This window comes from Petaurus breviceps, unplaced genomic scaffold (genome assembly GCF_028583685.1).
Source record: "Petaurus breviceps papuanus isolate PSGF00001 unplaced genomic scaffold, PetGlider_PUasm1.0 64, whole genome shotgun sequence".
Taxonomy (NCBI): Eukaryota; Metazoa; Chordata; class Mammalia; order Diprotodontia; family Petauridae; genus Petaurus; species Petaurus breviceps.
The window spans coordinates 2,233,131-2,240,164 of record NW_027186428.1 but is presented as its reverse complement, the minus strand read 5'-3'; the positions used below and the strand labels follow the sequence as shown (position 1 = coordinate 2,240,164).

The 7,034-nt window shown below is 43.4% G+C and overlaps 1 pseudogene; it reads left to right on the top strand.

Moving 5' to 3' along the window:
* LOC138173690 (HLA class II histocompatibility antigen, DRB1 beta chain pseudogene) overlaps window positions 1-2,342 on the top strand; it is an 18,184-nt pseudogene extending 15,842 nt beyond the window's left edge.
* The last annotated feature ends 4,692 nt before the right edge of the window (window positions 2,343-7,034 follow it).

Genomic DNA, 7,034 nt, shown 5'->3' with positions numbered 1-7,034 from the left:
CTTTCTTTCTTTCTTTCTTTCTTCCTTCCTTCCTTCCTTCCTTCCTTTCTTTCTTTCTTTTTCTCTCTCTCTCTTTCTTTCTTTCTCTCTCTCTTTCTTTCAAAAAACCTGTTATAGTGTAAAACTCCTCCAATCATGATCTCAAAATAACTTCCTCTCTTCCCAATTTTGGAAAAAACACAGCTCCCAGAATCTTTAGCAACTTTAGTCCCCTGTCAAAGCACTCAACTGAAGACCTGCTGGAAGGATTCTTATGATAATTATCACAATGAGGACGCCAAGCAACAGAGAAGTTGGTCTTGCCCAAGGTCCCAAAGAATCAATGGGTTCAAATCTCTGGAGAGTTATTATAAGCAAGTTGTTACAAGTTGTGGGTCCAGGGGCATACCTCCATGATTTCTGAGTTCCACTCTAACTCTAAAAGCTGTTTTTGTTGTTGTTGTGTTGTGTTGTTGGGTTGTGTTGTTGGATTGTGTTGTTGGGTTGTGTTTTACCTTTCTTTGTATTCCTAGAGTTTAGCACAGTGCTTGGCATATCGTTTATTGTTTAGTTGTTTCAGTCATGTCTGACTCTTTTTGGCCCCATTTAGGGTTTTCTTGTCAAAGACACTAGAGTGATTTGCCATTTCCTTCATCAGCTCATTTTATGTATGAAGCAAACAGGGTTAAGTGACTTGCCCAGGGTCACACAGCTAGGAACTGTCTGAGGCTAGATTTGAACTCAGGAAGCTGAGTCTTCCTGATTCAGGACTTGTACCACCTAGTCGCCCAGGAGCTAGCTGACTCTAAAACTTGATTCATCCCTTTTGATTAAGGCTTTGATTCCTTTGAGACTCTTCCAAGAGCCCATACTGTTTGAGGATGACATAATGTCAGCTACCTAACATTGTCTTACTGGGAATATAGTCAGAATGTGACTGTGAGTCCCTCCCCAAACCCCTTAAACCTGCTTTCTGTTGCTCATACTTTTGGATAGTATTAAAGGATTATAGGATCAGTGTGGTATGGTAGAAAGCATGTTGGTTCTGAAATCAATAGTTCTTGGGTCATATCCCCCTCTCCATGCCACTATACATGTGACCTTGGGCAAGTCACATCTTAAGTCTCGTTTTCCTTCGATGCAAAGTGAAAATGTTGGACTTGATGGCCTCTGAGGTTGTTCCCAGTTCTAGATGCATTATACTACTGTTCTGAGGATCCTCATTCCACTCACTCATACAAATGAGTCAGGTCTCTGAACAAGTCTATATTTCTCCCTCTGGGTACCCCGATCCCTCAGGGGTAATTTTCTAATACTACTGTTTTGAGGCATTCCTGTATGTCCTTCTCAATATTAATTCTCCAGGGCCCTTCTCAGTGTGCAGGCGCATTGAGCCCAAGGTGATTGTGTATTCATCAAAGATGGCTCCCCTGGGACATCACAACCTGCTTGTCTGCTGTGTCACTGGTTTCTGTCCAGGGGACACTGAGGTCAGGTGGTTCCTGAATGGGCAGGAGGAGACAGCTGGGGTTGTGTCCACAGGCTTGATCAGCAATGGAGACTGGACCTACCAGATCCTGGTGATGCTGGAAATGACCCCCAAGTGTGGAGATGTCTACACCTGTGTAGCAGCAAGCACCCCAGCGTTCCCAGGGTGGCTGCCAGCACAGGTTCTTAGATCTGCTTTGTTAAAGGAAAGCAACTCAAAATGGGTTAACAAGCTTACTTTAATCAGTCAAATATGTATCGTTTACCTAGTTCAGGGGAAAAAGGTTAGCACCCCGAACTTCAAAGTATACAGGCTTATTAAGACAGAAACAGATCAAGTAGACAGCTTTCCAAACTGTCCAGCCATTACATCCATACCAAATCAACATCTGGGTTTCAAGATCTGGGTTTTTCAAAGCCGGGGGAATCTGGACAACGGCTTCCCAGAATCCATATCAAATCACAGAACACTTCTCAAAGTGAGCCCCAAAAACAAAGCTACACATCAGGGCTTATATAGTCTTCTCCTGGCTCAGAGAATGTAACAACCTTTTGGACCCACTGGCCAATCAAAAAGTATCAACTGAAAAACAAGCCTCCCACCCCAGGCTCCAGGTGCACTTTAGCCTAGGGGCAGGGGAAGATCTTTAAATTTGCATTTCCATTACAACCTGCCAAGTGGAGCACTCCAGCCTTCAGAGACCTGTAATTTTGGACTTGAAAGCACAGTCTGAATCTGCTCAGAGTGAGATGCTGAGTGGAGTCTGGTGCTGGGGCTGATTTTCTTTGGGGTTGGCCTCATTGTCCACAAGAGGAGCCAGAAAGGAAATCATGGTTCACAACCAACAGGGCTCCTGAGCTGATCTGTGAGGCTGTGTCCCCTGACTCTGTTGCATCCCCTCCTCTCCCTCTCATGTTTGGAGGCCCCTCCTTGTGCCCAGATCTCCAGAAATTAGTCCTACTGCCTCCTTCCTTGGCATAGCTCCTTCCATGTATCCTCAGCTATCTGGATTCTTTGGCATTTCCCCAACAGAACTTCAAAGATGTCCTTCACCCTCTTTTGTTACCATGACTTTGTTTTATCCATTTTTGTCCCTTGAACTTTCACCCCAAGAATTAAAAGACTGAGAATCAACTGGTGCTTGGTGACACAGAGACAAAATGAGGAGAGCAGAGGAAGAAACTTCATCACTTAGGATTTGTAGAATCTGTCAGTGTGTGAAATGTGTCCAGAGGTGCAGAGTGTGATCCATCCACACCTTTAATCCTGGGGTGCCTCTTGTCCATTTCTTCCATAATTCCTATAGAAGTTGATTAACCAGCCTGCTGGTGTCCTTCCTCTCCATTTCCTGATATTACATACCGTGTTTCCCCGATAATAAGACCTATCCCGAAAATAAGCCCTCCCCTTACTGTGTAAGATTCCTCTAAAATAAGCCCTCCCCCGAAAATAAGCCCTATTGAGATTGCTACTGTAGTGAAGGTGATCCCCTGCGCTACACACTACATTACGGTACCCTCTGTATGCACCGTGCCCCCCCCCCGGGTGAAACGCACGCCGCACTCCGAGCTGCATCCAATCAGAGCTGCAGCAGTGAGCGCGTCATCCTGTTCTTCCCCAGTGATTTGCTTATTGAATAAAGGTACATTTTTTTGTTCACATTTACCTGTTTATTAAAATTGCTGTCAATGTTCATTAAAATAAGCCCTCCCCTGAAAATAAGCCCTCTGGTGTTTTTCTGTCCAAAAAAATAATAAGACAGTGTCTTATTATCGGGGAAACACGGTAGATACCAACGGCCCTCACTGGCTGTCTGCCCACAAATCCTTAGCTTTCCTTCTGTGATGGGCCCACCTCATTCTGGTGATACATCTCTGATGACTTTCTTCTATCACTTCTGCTCAGTTCTTCTTTGAAGATATACTGTAGCCTATGCTTGCCTATCATATGCCTCTCCATTGTACTTTTAAAAAATTAAAGTTTTAGTAATAAAAAAATATTAATTCTCCAGTGACTAGTGTTCTGGTTTCATTTAACTAATTAACTGCAACTAGCTTTTATAAAGGGATAGTGCTTAGAAGATACAGCAAGAACAGAAGTTACAAACATTTTCCCTCAGCAGCTGAGGGCACACTCTCCTCACATCACCTTGATCTCAGGAAATAATGGGTTCAGACTTACCATGATGCTGCTAGGCACATTCTCCTGACAACTTTACTTCCAAATCTGATGTAGCTGATGGCTGTTACTGTAGCTTCCCCTTAGATGCCTTTGGATCCATTGATGTATGCTGGGTCAGATAGGTCACTCAGGGCTTTGCTCTTCACCATCTGGTTTCTTTTTTTTTTTTTTTTCATTTTCAAATGCTTTATTAACTTCTGATTTGCATCATTAATTTCCACCAGATTTTGAGTTACAAATTTACTCCCCATTTTTCCCCTACCCACCACCCCAAAATAGCAGTCCCACAGGATATCCACTCCTCCATTCTGTTCTCTCCCATATCTTCTCCCATACCCCCTTCGACTTTTCCAGTAGGGCATGGTGGATCTCTATGCCCCAGTGCCTGTATCTCTTGTTTCCCAATTACATGTAACATAGTATTAATAATAGTATATATATATATATATATGTGTGTGTGTGTGTGTGTGTGTATAATTTTAAACATTTGATTTTAAAACTTTGAAGTCTAGATTCATTCCCTTCCTCCCTTGTCACCTACCCTTACTGGGAAGATAAGCAGTTCAGTATAGGTTGTACATGTGTAGCTAATGCAAAACATTAACATAGTAGATATATTGTAAAAGACTGACTATATTTCCCTCGCTCCTATCCCACCTCCCACTTGTTCTATTCTCTACTTTGCTCCTGTCCCTTTTCAAAAGTGGGTGCTTCCAACTTCCCTCCCCCCCAGCCTGCCCTCCCTTCCATCATCCCCCCTCTCATCCCCTTCCCCCCTGCTCTCCTTTAGGGTGAGATACCCTATTTAGTGTGTATGTAATTCCCTCCCTGAGCCAAATTCAATGAGAATAAGGTTGACCCATTCCCTTTGCCTTCTTATTCTTCCTCTCCATTGCATTCCTTTTCCCTTGCCTCTTCTATATGAGATAGTTTACCCCATTCTGTCTCTCCCCATCTCCTCTCATTATATTCCTCTCTCACCTTTTAATTTCCCCTTTTAAGTATCATCCCTTCCTGTTAAATTGGTCCTGTGCCCTCTATCTATGTATACCTGTAAACATATATACACACATTCACATATGTATTCATATGCCCATATACCCTCATATATAGACATATATATATATATATATTCCCTTCAACTATTTTCATACTGAGAAAAGTTTCATCAGTTACAATTATCATTTTTCCATGTAGGAATGTTAATAGTTCAACTTTGATAAGTTCCTTATGGTTTCTTTTCCCTGTGTACCTTCTAATGCTTCTCTTGCTTCTTGTATCTGAATGTCAAATTTTCTATTCAACTCTGGTTTTTTCATTAAGAATGCTTGAAAGTCCTCTATACCACTGAATGACCATATTTTCCCTTGAAACATGATATTCAGTTTTGCTGGGTAGGTGATTCTTGGTTTTAATCCCAGCTCCTTTGACCTCTGGAATATCCTATTCCAAGCCCTTCAATCCCTCAGTGTAGAAGCTGCCAGATCCTGTGTTATCCTAATTGTGTTTCCACAATATTCAAATTGTTTCTTCCTGGCTGCTTGTAATATTCTCTCCTTAATCTAGGAATTCTGGAACCTGGCTATAATATTCCTAGGAGTTTTCTTTTTGGGGTCTTTTTCAGGAGGTGATCGGTGGACTCTTTCAACCTCTATTTTGCCTTCTGGTTCTAGAACATTAGGGCAGTTTTCCTGGAGAATTTCTTGGAGGATGATTTCTAGGTTCTTTCTTTGATCATGACTTTCAGGTAGTCCAATAATTTTTAAGTTATCTCTCCTGGATCTGTTTTTTAGGTCAGTGGTTTTTCCAATGAGATATTTCACACTGCCTTTTATTCTTTCATTTGTTTGGATCTGTTTAACATCATCTTGATTTCTCATAAAGTCACTAACTTCCCTTTGCTCCATTCTAAATCTGAGGGAATGATTCTCCTCATTGAGCTTTTGAGATTCTTTTTCCATCTGGCAAATTCGGTTTTTTAAGGCATTCCTCTCCTCATTGCCTTTTTGAGCCTCTTTTGCCAATTGAGTTAGTCTGTTTTTTAAGGTGAGATTTCCCTCAGTCAGGCTGTTGACTCTAATTTCGTAATTTTCTTGCATCGTTCTCATTTCTCTTCCCAATCTTTCATCCAATTCTCTTATCTGCTTCTTAAGGTCCTCTATGGCCTGTAACCAGCTTGTATTTTCCTTTGAAGCTTTTGGTGCAGGAGTTCTGACTTCACTTTCTTCCTCCTGTTCCATGCTTTGATCTTTTTTTCCCCAAAATTGAAATCTAATGTTGTATTCTTCTGGTTGTTTTGTTTCCTTTGCCTGGTCATGTCGCCCCTTGGTCACTTGACCCCTGGGCTTTTTTGCCACAGTAGGACTCTGCCACCAGACAGGGGAGCTTCATTCCAAACACTGGGGTTTTCTCAGCTGCCGGAGATATTAGTTGGGTGTCCTCTCTGAATCCTCCTCACTCTCTGGCAAGTTGGTCACACACCCCAGGACCTCCACCCTAGACTGCAATCCAGATCCAAGCAGGTTAAAGCAAGAGCAATTATCCCTCAGACTGATTGCTTGGTCCCCCTACAGTCTGTAGGCCGGGAGCTGAGGCTGCCACATGGCGCTGGCTGGCTGTTCCAGGTGGCTCAGTGGCTTCTTGCCCCAGTGGAAAAAGCCCCACACTCCCACTTACTGAGTCCCAAAGTCCAGACTGCACCTCTCACTTTGTTCTTCACATCTATGTGTTGATAAATATGGAACCGGCCACAGCTGCTGCTGATCTGGAGTCCCTCTGGCCAGTGGCTGGTCAGGCCTCCCCTGGGGCTAAAGCCTCGTAGTGGGGCTGGGCTTGGCTCCCAGAGCACTGCGCTGACCCATTCCTGCCAGCATGCTGGGCTGTCCTCAGTGGGAAGTTAGCTTCTCTGTGTCATTTTGTGGGTTCTGCAGCTCCAAAGTTTGTTCAGAGTCCCCTTTTACATGGATTGGGGAAGGTGGAAGCCGGAGCCACATGGAGGTCCTGCTTCTACTACACCATCTTGACCCACCATCTGGTTTCAAGAAAATCCTGCCTCGACTATAGTTTCCATAATCCTGCTGCTTGCTATTTTGTCCTTTCAAAGATGTGGCCATATCCAATATTCCTTCACCTACAGGTGAAGTCTGCCATGTGCTTCTCCTCTGTTATTATTAAAGGAAAAACACAGAGACAAAGAACAAAGACCTCTCTCTCCTTTTCTCTCTCTTTTTTTTCTTGCTCCTTCCTTCTCTATCTCCTTCCTTCTATCTCTCTTCTTTCTTGTCTCCTCTCCTTCTCCCCACCTCTTTCTTCTCTCTCTCTCTCTCTCTCTCTCTCTCTCTCTCTCTCTCTCTCTCTCCTCCCCCCCCCCTCTCTCTCCCACTCA